The sequence below is a fragment of the Protomyctophum parallelum genome, assembly GCF_964188405.1.
Source record: "Protomyctophum parallelum genome assembly, chromosome: 10".
Classification (NCBI taxonomy): domain Eukaryota; kingdom Metazoa; phylum Chordata; class Actinopteri; order Myctophiformes; family Myctophidae; genus Protomyctophum; species Protomyctophum parallelum.
The window spans coordinates 32,843,723-32,857,891 of NC_139704.1; positions in this window are offsets into that span (position 1 = coordinate 32,843,723).

A 14,169-nucleotide genomic window follows, 5' to 3' on the forward strand; every position below is an offset into this window, starting at 1 on the left:
ACACACACACACACACACACACACACACACACACACACACACACACTGATTGCGGCGGAAGCCATGCAACGTACCAACCTGCACATCGGGAGCAATTTTGCCCAAGGACCTGCTCTACCTCCTGAGCCACAGTCGCCACAGTCGGGATGTATGGAGGATGGAGAGGACTGGAGACCCCGCTGGAGGGCTCATCTGAGGACGAACTAAAAGAGGACTGCTCTATCTCTCTCTATCCATTGGTGGGTTCCAAACTTTGACCCTGCTGGCCGCCATCCCTTCTTCTACAACTGAAGTAGAAGACAGCTCAAGGTACGAACCCTTTTCCCCATCTTTGCTGCTGCTGCTGCTGCTGCTTGTGTTGTAAGCAAATTAAGCTGTGTGTACACTTCAAGCTGTTGCTGTCATTTTAGGACGCAATGATTGGGTGGCAATTAATGCAACATGTTCAGTCAGTGACTGTTTGTGTCTCTGGGATTGGATGCTGCAGTCTGTGTTGTGTTGTGTTTCTGCTCTGGGATTGGACGCTGCAGTCTGTGTTGTGTCTGCTCTGGGATTGGGTGGATGCTGCAGTCTGTGTTGTGTCTGCTCTGGGATTGGGTGGATGCTGCAGTCTGTGTTGTGTTGTGTTTCTGCTCTGGGATTGGACGCTGCAGTCTGTGTTGTGTTGTGTTTCTGCTCTGGGATTGGACGCTGCAGTCTGTGTTGTGTTGTGTTTCTGCTCTGGGATTGGACGCTGCAGTCTGTGTTGTGTCTGCTCTGGGATTGGGTGGATGCTGCAGTCTGTGTTGTGTCTGCTCTGGGATTGGGTGGATGCTGCAGTCTGTGTTGTGTGTCTGCTCTGGGATTGGGTGGATGCTGCAGTCTGTGTTGTGTCTGCTCTGGGATTGGGTGGATGCTGCAGTCTGTGTTGTGTTGTGTTTGCCACTGAACAAACTGAGTTGTTGTAACAGAATAGTATTATCATGTCGATCTTGGCCACTTCAATTAGCCTTTTAAGTTCAAGCTAGAGGTTTTGGGCTTTCACATGACGACAGCCATCATTTAAAAATGAAGACTGATGTTCATCTACACTACAGTTAGTAGATAGGTAGTTAGTGTTACCAAGTGTGCGGCTGCTGTGTTGTGGGTGTGTTGAATATTGTGTGTTGTGACGGCTATTGTTTAATGACTGGCTTGACGGCAAAACTTATCTCTATGTACTGGTCAATTCCTCTTGGCCCGCCGTGGCCATAATTATTTCTTTCTTTCTTTTCTTGCTCTCGCTCTCTCTCTGGTTGGTTCAATACGCTGGCTTGTGTCAATACCTCTGTCAATGTAGGCCTTTTCTTAAGTCCTGCCAAGCATGTAGCCTCATCTCTTTCTCTTTCTCTTTCTCTTTCTCTTTCTCTTTCTCTGTCTGTGACCCGACCCCTGGTATACTGTAGGTCCCTGTAGAGTAGACAGAGGTTCACATTTCTGGTGTGGTCCGTCCATGTGACACCTAGTTAGTGCAGACTGACTCCATCCAGGGCCCTTGTCCTGTGTGTCCATGTCTCGGCCCCATACAGAAGGTACCGTACAGCAGCACTGATGACTGCTGAGTGAGAGAGGGACACTTCCTTTGTCTTGTATGTGTAGGATATGTTAGTGATGTGTGACGCGTGGGTTCATACATGTCCAAGCACCCAATTATGTGTGACAATTAATCATAAACCTATATTTGTAATCGTTACAGCCCTACCATTTGGTGTAAGAGCGTGTGTCCTTATTATGGAGAGAAAGTGTGGGTACCTGAGGAATAAAAAACAACATACAAAAAATAGCGGCAATACAAAATGCCATCCTACAATATTTAATACAATAATAATAATAATAACAATTACGTTTCGAAATACATTTTAAACCCATGTCCTGCTTTCCTTTTTAAATATGCTTTATTTAAATTATTCATGGCACTCATATATATTACATTGAGTTTGGCAGTACAGTAGTAAGGAATTGCAATACACACACAGAGTGTTGTTATCAGTTTTTCTGTCTTGAGTCCAGGGTTCTCTGTCTTTTCAGTTCAGATACTATTTGTATGAAGACCACCTCTCCAGAGATGGCCCTCCTGGTCACTCCTGGTGTTCCAGATCTTATTGACCACAGTGCAAACCACAGCCCAATAAAAGTCTTGTTTAAAATTCTGTTACTTGTCTATAAAGCTCTCAATGGTCTCGCACCTCCGTACCTCCGTGACTGCCTACCTAGATATTTCCCTAACCGCCCCCTCAGGTCCTCCAATGCTGGCCTACTTGAAGTGCCTAAAAGAATGTGCTAAAAAAAACATGGTGTGGCAGCTTTTTGCTTCTACGGCCCAACAGCCTGGAATAAACTTCCATTCGAGCTCAGACACGCACCCTCTGTAGACATTTTTAAATCTCAACTCAAGACTCACCTCTTCACCATTGCTTTTAGTTGAGTTTTACTATGCACGTTCCTACCCTGCCCTGACTGATTTGCTGCATGTGGTGTTTTTATTTGTTTTTATTTATTTTATGTTCTTATATTCAATTTTGTTCTCTGCCATTGTTCTATCATTTTAACTACTTGTGTTTTATTGTATTTTATTTTTGTGTCCTGCCCTGTGAAGCACTTTGAGCTGCATTTATGTATGAAAAGTGCTATACAAATAAAGTTTATTATTATTATATTGTTCCATAGCAGACATGTTTTTCATCAAAGACTCCATACAATACTGCATTATAAGTAACGTTAATGTTAAAAACCGATCTGTGGCATTTTCCCCCATACATCTCTAGACCTCTGACAGTCCACTAGCAGGTTCGCTATGGTTTCATCTGGGTTACTGTTTGCATCCGGGCATTTAACAGTTTTTACAGTTTTTACAAAACAACTCCAAAACAACTCCATTTGACCACCTCCCTTACTCCCTTAATGACATCCCTCTTTTTTATGGATATACTTTTACTACCAATGTTCTTTAAACATACCTGTTTTTGTTTTTCATCAAGATTTCTTTTTTTTCCTAACTTGTATATATATTGCCATTATAAGCTCATTTACAGGCAATTTGTTCAATTTTCTCTCAGTTCATCATTTTGTTTTTCAGTGTGAAAGCAAAATAAGTGACATTACACTTTAACCCATTTTGTTATACGTTAGCTATTGAAAAATAGCAGATCTACAAGCTCATAGTAGAACTTGTAGGTCTGCTATTTTAGAAAAATCGTAAAAATGCGGCACAAATCTTTGAATAGGTATAACTTTCAGAACGTTTTTTTTTTATTTCGACGTCAGGCCTGAATGGGTTAAAGACAATTTAAGTTGTCAATTTACAATAACTAGAGGTGTGGGCACCTATACGTTGCTGGGCCAAACTGACCAATATGTCCGAGTCATAGTGTCGGGAGCTTTGTTCCTGTCGTACCATTCTGTCTGTGTTCCTGTTGTGTCCAAATATGGAGATATCTGTATATCTGTGCAGAAATAGAGCCTTAATTCCAGGTTGTTACAGTGAGTTTGCACCCCGGCCAGACCACAGACTGATTATAATTATACTCCTGCCCTGTGTAGACAACAACGGAGGTGTGTATGCGTACATCTGTGTGTGCGTGCGTGCGTGCACAAAGGCTATTCCTGAGCGTTGACTGTGGCGTTGACTGTATAGTTCCTGTTCATTGACAGTTTGTTGAGTGAAAAGCTTTCCTGCGTAAACCATTGCACATCAGACAGTGTCCAATGATCACTATCTACTTAGTGGTGAAGAAAAATACCCACACAATGCTTGTTGAAGACAAGGTTTTTGTCAAAACGATCTATGTTACTGTGAGCCAATAATGTCACCTTTGATTCCTTCTGTGTTTCAGTTAAGCAAAATGACGTGCGTGCGTGCGGTCAAAGATGTTTGAATGTCTTGAGTGACCAGAGACATAGATTGATCAATGTCTTGGTTAGTCAGTGTCCATAATGTTCTGGTATTTATCAACATATTGGGTAACAGGATAATTAATAATAATAATAATAATAACAGGATATTGGGTAATGTTTGCCTGGCCTATCCTGCAGAGTTTAGAATTGTCATGCAGTTGTGTAAATTGGAGGTAGTGTCCACTCTGCAAGGGAGTGCGGACACAATGAATATTTTCTCTTGGTCGTTACATCTCCCTGTTTCAATTGCCAATTGGCATGCAGTCACTGAGCTGGTCTAGCATCATGCAACACGTCCTATCACCATCACCCTAGCAACCAAGTTGTAAAACTGAACAACCACCTGAAAACACCCAGCTTGTACATCCTAATAAACACCATGTCAACACTGTGAACAGCATCACCCCAACAGCAGCACCTTAAATTACTCTTTTCAGGATTCATTCATGACCTATTTATTTATTATGCACCCACAATTGTTATATTATGCACAGAACCATGTTTTTTTCACCCACCTTACTTAGTGATGTGACGATAAAGATCGGTTCCGATTCTGCTTCTCTTGAGATTGAATGCTTTAACATTAAGAATGATTATGGGATGTCACCCTATGATGCTGTTTGTTATCAACATAACTGGGCCTAATTCGGCCCCAAATGCATCATGTCTTGGAATTATCTTTGCACAATTGCCCTACAATTATGTCAAAGATCTTGCACCATGACTTGGAATGTTGATGTGAAATCCTTTGCTTAACTGCAGAAAGCTCTACAGACTGGAGCGAGGGACTATAGGCAGGGACTTTGGTTTGAGGGAGTTGGTCCTGTAAAACATAATGGAGTCAGACCTCTGATTTCAGCCACCTGCAGTGATGTCCTCAGGGAGTGTATGGAATTAGAATACACTGCCTGTTAACTTGGATGAAGCATGCTGAAATGCTGAATGCTGACAGTTGAAACAGCCCATGTGCGTCACTGGTACTGTATGTAATGTAGGTGTGTTGTACCGTACGATGTATGGATTTCATGTTTCGGAAGGGGTAGAGGGTAGATTTGCGTTAGCAAGATATTGCTTTTGTTTACCACTAGCTACCACAACTAAACTACTACCACTGCCACTATTACTATGACTATACTAGTTGCTATTTTCGCCTCTACAGTACTAGGAATGCCTCTGTCATATACTGTATTGAACTATTTGCATGTTAGGTTACATGGTAAGTTGGTAACTTGTCTGTTACAGAGAAACGAGGATAACAACTAGCTCAGTGGTTTGTATACTGTAGTCGGTGTGCAACTGGATATGCACCCGCATAAATATCACCTTAACCCATTTAGGCCTGACGTCGAGAAAAAAAAGAAAAAAAAGTTTTCTGAAATACCTCATGTTTCTGTATCAGTGGTGCTCAATATTTCATGTCAAGGACCCCAAAAGTGATATGTAAATGGCCGCCGACCCTCATCTGAAAATATGTTGTTCCAGGGACCAGCAGAAGCAAAGGTTTGAGTTCAACTTCAAATGTTCGCTGTGAAAGAATATATATTCAAAGATTTGCACCACATTTTAACGATTTTTCAAAAATAGCAGATCTACAAGCTCATAGCGCGGCGCCACCGAGTGGCGCGCTATGAGCTTGTAGATCTACTATTTTTCAATAGCTAAATTATAACACCATTAAAACACCAAAAGGGGTTCCCGCCCAAAATGGGTTTAATACAAATGGGTAAATTACACCGAGGCAAAATGGCATTTCATTTTTGACATTGTCATTATTTAATAGGTTTCCAAAAAAATTAAATACACCTTCACATCCTTTTGAGAATACAGTACATTTGGCACGCAGCAAAAAGAGAAAACAAAAAAAAAGTCCAAAAGGAAAGGAAAGACACGAGAAAATAGCTCACAAAATAGCTCACAAAATACAAACATGGTCATTAAAAACAACGCATAATGATTTCAAGGAAAAATAATACACATAGATCAAGTGACAAAATATATACATTTCAATACATACAGTACAGTAACTACTGTACTGTACAATGCTTTAATTGAATGGGACCTCATGCCAATGTACTTTTGTATATTACCGTTAAGTCAGTTTGACTCACTTCATGACCTGACAACCAATTGAAAGAGGCTTACTATATTTTCTCTCAATGTTTGTTCTCTCTCTCTCTCTCTCTCTCTCTCTCTCTCTCTCTCTCTCTCTCTCTCTCTCTCTCTCTCTCTCTCTCTCTCTCTCTCTCTCTCTCTCTCTCTCTCTCTCTCTCTCTCTCTCTCTCTCTCTAACATTCAAAGAAGTCAAAGTGAAGGGGCAGTGAGTGAAAAGACGTTTGGGTGCACTTTGAGACAGCATAAGGACTTTTCAGATGGAGAACAGAATACAGCAGAACAGGCGTACAGTGGCTAGTTACACCAGTTGTATCTGAGCTTTTAGGGTACTTCAGACAGTAAGTTGTAAGTGTTTTGAGTAAGCGACACCGTCGTACGAGGAAGTACAAATCTTTGGTCTGATTGAACTAGGCATTCACATCACTTCGACAGTCACATTACTCTCCAAACTATACCTTGCGGGTTAATTGACGTGACTAAAAATGTGTGTGCGCGCACGTGTGCGTGCCTGTGTGTGTGTGTGTCATGTGTGCTTCAATGTGTAGAGGGTAGATTTGTGTTAAGCAAGCCTACCTTTGTTGTGTACCACTAGCTACCACAACTAAACTACTACCACTGCCACTAAACTACTAGGACTACTAGTCGCTATTTCCGCCTCTAGCAATGCCTCTGTCATATACTGTATTGAACTATTTGCATGTAAGGTTAAATGGTAACTTGTCTGTTACACAGGGCCGGATTAACACCTCTGAGGGCCCCTGGGCACTGAAGCTAGAAGGGCCCCCCTTCACGCGCACGCAACATTTTTGCTGTTTTGTAGCCGTTTTGGGGCAGTTTTATGCCGTTATATTGGCCTATTTCCGGTCGCCTACCTCCCCCCCCCCACCTCCCCAGAGTGGACAGCCAATCCTAGCGCGTTGTTGCTGCTTTAGACACAATTGCACTTTTCAGCTGCCCTTCTCACCAACATTAAAACACTAATCTTTTTAGACACCATGTATTTCATTCGGATTAGCAGGGGAAATTATCTGTGGAACTTTTTTTTTTTTTTTTTGAGGGGGCCCCTGGTGCCAAGGGACCCTGGGCACGTGCCCAAAGTGCCCATATGGTAGATCCGGCCCTGCTGTTACATAGATACAACGAGGATAACAACTAGCTCAGTGCTTTGTAGTTGATGTGCAACTGGGAAATCTATGCACCCACAACTACTACATTTTATTAATTAGCTATTCCACAAACAGATTCTCTCTGCACCGTACAGTACATGAAATTGATCTGCTACATGCTACTGCCTCATATGCTGCTAACATAGTGGCAAGTGGCATTATAATTGCCACTTTGACATGACTTGACCTCTGGCAGATTATTGTACCTGTGTATATGAATGTGTGAGTAGGGATTAACCCATTCTGAAGTTGAACGGGAACCCATTTTGGTGTTAGCATCATGTTATGATGTTAAATGCTTTAGCTATTGAAAAAATCGAAGAACGACTGACATTTTTAGAATCTGATCTCAGGTCAGAATGGGTTAATCAGACCAGTGTGTGTCCCGTGGAAACCTCGTATGAATCTGATCTCAGGTCAGAATGGATTAAAGATAGCGCTCAACAGTGCCGACGTGGACAACCGCTGCCACATCATTTGCGACCAGCGGTCGCACTTGCGCTCGCAAAGCGAAGAAATATGTAGAAAAAGGACAAAGAAAGACTTATCGATGAGCTACGAGGTCAATAGCAAAAATCCAATGATGATGAATATGGGGATGCAATTAGTGGAAGAAAACAAAAACATAAAACAACACAACAACAAAAGACAAAAAAAAATTAAATAATCTAATTGCACATGGACATTTTCTTTTATCTTAAAAAAAAAAAAAAAATCTATTCGATAAGGTATATCATATTCCTGACCATGCACCCGGGTGTAAAGCCTCATTCATACTTAGTTACATAACGGTGCCTCGCACCAGGAAAGAGCAGATTTACATCTCACAAGGAGCTGTGCTGTGATAGGTCGTAAGCTTGTAGATTGTCTATTTTCATGCATGATACTAAATATAAATCAGGGGGAAACACCTCTGCCGTTTCCTCTAAATAGACTTGGCAGGATGATTGTATTTACAAGACGCGGCCGCCCGCACAGAGAGGAGTGGACCACCATATTGATTCCTTTTCCACGCCTCTCCAGTACTATGCCGCAGAAACATCTGCCATTTCTGACACAGCAAGAGGATCATCACCCAGACAGAACCTCCAACATATAACACTGACAACCAAAATAATTTAAATGAAGTAAAATACTTGAAAGTAGGCCTATACACAAACAAAATATTGAGAGGGAACTTCTTATGGAATATCCTGTGACGGCTTCTCGGGCGCTTGCACGTGCACACGCACGCACACGCACGCACGCACACACACACACACACACACACACACACACACACACACACACACACACACACACACACACACACACAACATCCACCATAGACCAGATACATTCAATGTAAACACACATTAGTTTACGGACTGAAACATTCCACTGGGTTAAAATGCATGACATTCATTTAAAGTTTGGATCTCGTGAACACTGAGGCTATATATAGTGACCATAGGTCAGATAGAGAGTAACTGATCAACACAGTTACAAAAAGGCATTTCAAGAAAAGATGGGTACATGGTCACAACAACAACAAAGAACATTTACAGAGCTTGTGTCCTGCAGGAACCAAGAAAGACCGTTTAGCTGCTATATTTCCATCTGACGGTTAAGCAAATTTTAAGCAGACTTTAGAGAGAGATATTGAAATAGCATGCGAAAGGTTGAGGTGGCTGAAGCGAATGAACAGGTTATACCGAACATACAGAAGAATGTCGCCATGTCAGAAAACAAAGAAAGTCTGTAATTTGGTGAGATGGATAGTGGAAACAGCGCAGCGATCATTATTTATTTGACCAACATTTTTCCAGCATTATTACCGCATCGTTTTCTTTAGCACATTTAGTGCCGGAAGTGCATCAAAATAGAAGCTCCGGGTGCCAGAGTTGTCTGATCGCTTTTACTCTGAAAGTCATGAACGGAAACACTTTCCTAAAAAAGTTGACTTTACAAAGAGACCTCACATCCCGATCATCTTAATAAAAAAAATTACGCTCCAAAAAACGTTCATATTTTGCAGGAGAGACGGATGAGGAGCAGAAATGAAGCGCCAGCATATCGATCCATTCATCACCACGGAGAGCGCCCTGGATTAGGAGATACGAGTCATTCTTTCCGCCGCGCTAACATGGGAGTCAATGACAAGCTAATTATTGCACTGAGCGTTAGCATACGGAAAGCGGAAAAAGCGAAATGCCAAAAAAGAAAATAGGAAAAATTCTGAATATTCTTATCTCGCCCCGCGTCGCTGGGACATCGCTAGGACGTCCACAGACGTCGTAGGCACTAATATTTCGGGATCCTTATGACGGCCCTCATGCGTCCTACGAACTGAAACGGTTAATGGCCAAATTGTTTCCACAGAGAGTGCAAAAAACCTTAATTGCGATACTAATTATTACTAACATGTGCGTTTCTTGATGTGACACGTCACAATTCACTGGATAATACTTAGATGGAAACTGAACATTGCGGGTCATCCATTTAAAGCCTGTTAATTCTCATGCCACGTACTGCAGTTAATTGGAAAATAGTTGTTAGTAATGTAATTATGCAGCTCTATGGGTACAAGTAGCCTGTTTTTAGTTGCTATATAGCTATGGGTACAGGTAGTTTTCAAGTAGCCTGTTTTAGTTGCTATATATAGCTATGGGTACAGTAGTTTTCAAGTAGCTTGGTTTCAATTAAAAGTGATTACAATTACAGGCCATTATCATAACAAAATACCATGTGATAATGAAAAACTGGGAAAAGTCTTGCTACCTATATAATTTCTTTCACACATCTCTTTCAATACTGTATTTAAACTTTCAAACACATATATATATTTTTTTCAAGATCTTACTTTTACTCTTTACTTTATACAATCATAGGTTCAGTGATATCTTTAAATTCACATATGTGGTTTTTTTGGGAAGAGGAACATTCTTAAACAATGAAAAAAGACAAACTGGTTGTACGGAAACAATTTTGTGTGTTCCAAAGGTGTGCTGAATCACACGAACATGCATCAATTGTACACACACACACACACACACACACACACACACACACGCATGCCTTGCCACATACACTCAACACCTGCACATACACACAGATGCACGCACGAGCGCACACCCTCGCGAGCGCACGCACCCGCACGCTCGCGAGCGCACACACGCACGCACGCACGCACGCACACACACACACACACACACGCGCACAGCCCCATGACCACCTCCTCCTGACGTTTTCTACACACACAAGATGAAAGCTTAATATTTTCTCTATTCCTTCTATTGTCCAACGGTCGAGTCTGTGGCAGTGACAAAGAGCAGTCCGTCCCTTCACACACACAAGTTTTGTCTGGGTCTGCAGTTCTGGAGTAGATCAGAGGTGGGTTCTGGATCGGAACAGACCCTCCGATGACGGTCTCGTGACATTGACCTCCATTTCCATCACAATTTATGAAATGTTCAAATGAGGAGGACGATGAGGGTATATATATATATATAAATGGCCCGGTATATCTCCTGGAGTGGTCAGGTTCTAAGTTCTCAGAGGACACATTTTTTCGTTAAATCGGGTGCAATGATATTACATTTTTGAGCTGGTGGTGGTGCGTGTGTTGGGAGGGGTGCACGGAACAAGCACATCCTGAGCTCGATTTCCGTCGCCGCCGAGTATATAGGAGCTTGCTCTGTCCCCCATTCTGACCGGGCACCCATTTTGGTGTTAGCATTACGTTATGCTTTAGCTATTTAAAAATAGCAGATCTACAAGCTCATATCGCGCCACCGAGTGGCGTGATACGAGCTTGTAGGTCTGCTATTTTTGAAAAAATAGCAGATCTACAAGCTCATATCGCGCCACCGAGTGGCGTGATACGAGCTTGTAGGTCTGCTATTTTTGAAAAAATCGAAGAACGACTGACATTTTTTTAGAATCTGATCTCCGGTCAGAACGGGTTAATCAGACCAGTGTGTGTCCCGTGGAAAACCTCGTAAGAATCTGATCTCAGGTCAGAATGGGTTAATGGTATTTTGGTCCAGCCGTCACCCGCTATCTATTTTGCCGACAGCGGTATTTGCGCCCATAGATGTGGGCATGGGCGTGTCGGCACGCGTTCCCCTAAATTGCTATTTGGGTCACACACATTTGGGAAGGCGATAGTGGAGTTTAAAAGCCCCAATCGGTTTGGTAGAGCGCCCGTGTGCCTACAATGGAGATGTCCCACGAGTCATAGGCTTTCGATCATCTCTCCTTATTCTCCTATTGCATCTCTTCGTAATCTTCCTATAATCAGCAGAAGTGAGTGCCTGCCTGCGTGACCTGTCAGTCACTTCCTTGTGTCCAATGTGTTGATAATCGTCTAGTCAAAGACGTCATTTGACTTGTGCCAGCCAATGTTGTGCGTGATTCTGTTTTCTTGCTCGTTCAGTTCCATCGCGGCGCAGCGAAATGGGGTCTAATCCGATTTAATCCGACATTTCATTTTCGCTTGATACCGTTTCGTTATAGAGACGGCCTGTATACATACACCGCATACCAAATGAAAGCTCCAATTCCGTAGATCACACAGCACTTGTTTAAAGTTGAGGGAGATCTGAGCGAGTTGTGACTCAATGAAAGGATGAGTGTTCTTGGCTCTCATGTGCGCTGGAGAAAGATAAATAAATAAGAAAATTGGCAAAGGGGGGGGGGCACGTGTGCGTGTGTGTGTGTGTGTTCATAAGTCTACTGTATACTGTCTATGCCACAGTCTCCTCTCCAAAGTAGGAGAAGCCCTTGAATTCGTCCTGGTTAATTTGTTTAATGATGGTATTGTCCACCGGCGTCAAGACAGGGTCCTCGCGAGTAAAGTCCTGGTCAAAATTATTCACATCCCTTTTGGTTTTTCTGGGAGAAAAGAAGAGAGGAGAGAATCATGTCATCCCATTTACAAAACATTTAGCACAAATAACTTGTACATTTGCTATTCCAGGTCGGAAACCACTTAAGTTCCAACCTGGTTTTGCAAACAACAAAAACTAAACGAACAAAACAAAACACAATTTCCCTTAATGGATGTATAATTCTGGGTCTACAAAGCATATCTGTCATTTTATGGAGCATTCCTCAGTGTTACATGTGTGTTCGGCCTCGGCAGCCATCCAAAGGCAATCATCTTTCATTCATATATTATGTATGTGTACCATGACTGTGTTTGTGTGCATGTATGTGTACCATGACTGTGTGCGTGTGTGTGTGTGTACCATGACTGTGTGTGTGTGCGCGTGTGCGTGTGTGTGCGTGCGTGCGTGCGTGCGTGCGTGCGTGCGTGCGTGCGTGCGTGCGCGCGGCGAGCGGAGGTAATGACTCACAATGCGTGGTTTGAATGGCGGTCTGGTCTTCCTCTGCTCCAGCAGGTCCCAGTCAATCTCTCTGAAGAATGGATGGAGCTTGATGGCCCTCTTCCAAACCCTGAGCTACCACACAGCCCAGACGCTTGTTAGGGCTCTTAGTCATAAACTAATTAGGAGGAGAGAGAGAGAGAGAGAGAGAGAGAGAGAGAGACACACACACACACACACACACACACACACACACACACACACACAGAGAGAGAGAGATAAGGTGAAGAGAAAAAGTAACCATCATTTTTTTGTCTATACCACAGCTGATTCATTATTGGTTGCGCATCGTGTCGCAAACCAAAAAAATAGCCGATCTATACCGATCTACAAGCTCACAACATGTCACAAGTTGAAGTTTGTAGATTTACGGCCTCAGATCTTGCACGCCTTACCTTACCTTTATGCCACGTTTTACTATTTTGAAAAAGTGTTAAAAACTGTTCCAAATCTACCAATCTACAAGCTCACAATGTTCTTTTCATTATTTAAAAATATTTTCCAAATGGTATAAAAATCCAAAGTTTAAGCATAAGGGCACCCTCATGTTTTCAAGGCAACAACAACCCTGGCACGGAATAGTAATAATAATCAGGTAATAATAATCAGGCCGCGTGACCTTAGATTATAGGATAATTTCATACCCCCCCCCCCCCCCCCCACTGTCCCCGGTCACATAATACTGACCGCTTTTAGGATAGCCACAGCCTCCTTGCTGAGCCAGACCGGGTAGAGGACGTCGTCGTGAAGGATGGACTCAAACAGGTCGTCCTCGTTGTCCGCCTCGAACGGCGGCTGTCCGGCCATCATCTCGTACATCAGGACGCCCAGGGCCCACCAGTCCACGGACGGGGCCGTAGTCCAGTTCCTGGAGGATCTATAAACGCACACGCGGCGCACATTCACACACAGTACACACGTGAATAACATCGTTAATCTGATCTCGGGTCAGAATGGGTTATTAACCACTTCAGACCTATTATACATTTCATTTTCATCAATTTCAGAGAGAGAGAGAGAGATAGAGATGCGTTACCTCCGGCGCGATATAGTCCGGTGTGCCACAGAAGGTGGTGGTGGTAACTCCGTCTAAGATCCCTTCCTTGCACATGCCAAGTCTGCTAGCTTACAGTGGCCCTCTGCGTCAAGCAAGATGTTATCCAGCTTCAGGTCTCTGTGTGGAGAGAGAGGGGGGGGGGGGGATGACTTGTTGAATCTATAATCGCTATTTAGAACATGTCACAGGTCTTGTTATAAGACTTTGTCAACCCATTCTGAACGGGCACCCATTTAGGTGTCAGCATCATGTCATGCTTTAGCTATTGAAAAATAGCAGATCTATACAAGCTCATATCGCGCCACCGAGTGGCGCGATACGAGCTTGTAGGTCTGCTATTTTTTTGAAAAATCGAAGAGCGACTGACATTTTTAGAATCTGATCTCAGGTCAGAATGGGTTAATCAGACCCAGTGTGTGTCCAGTGGGAAACCTCGTATGAATCTGATCTCAGGTCAGAATGGGTTAATCAGACCCAGTGTGTGTCCAGTGGGAAACCTCGTATGAATCTGATCTCAGGTCAGAATAGGTTAATTGGGTTCATTCGGTTATCT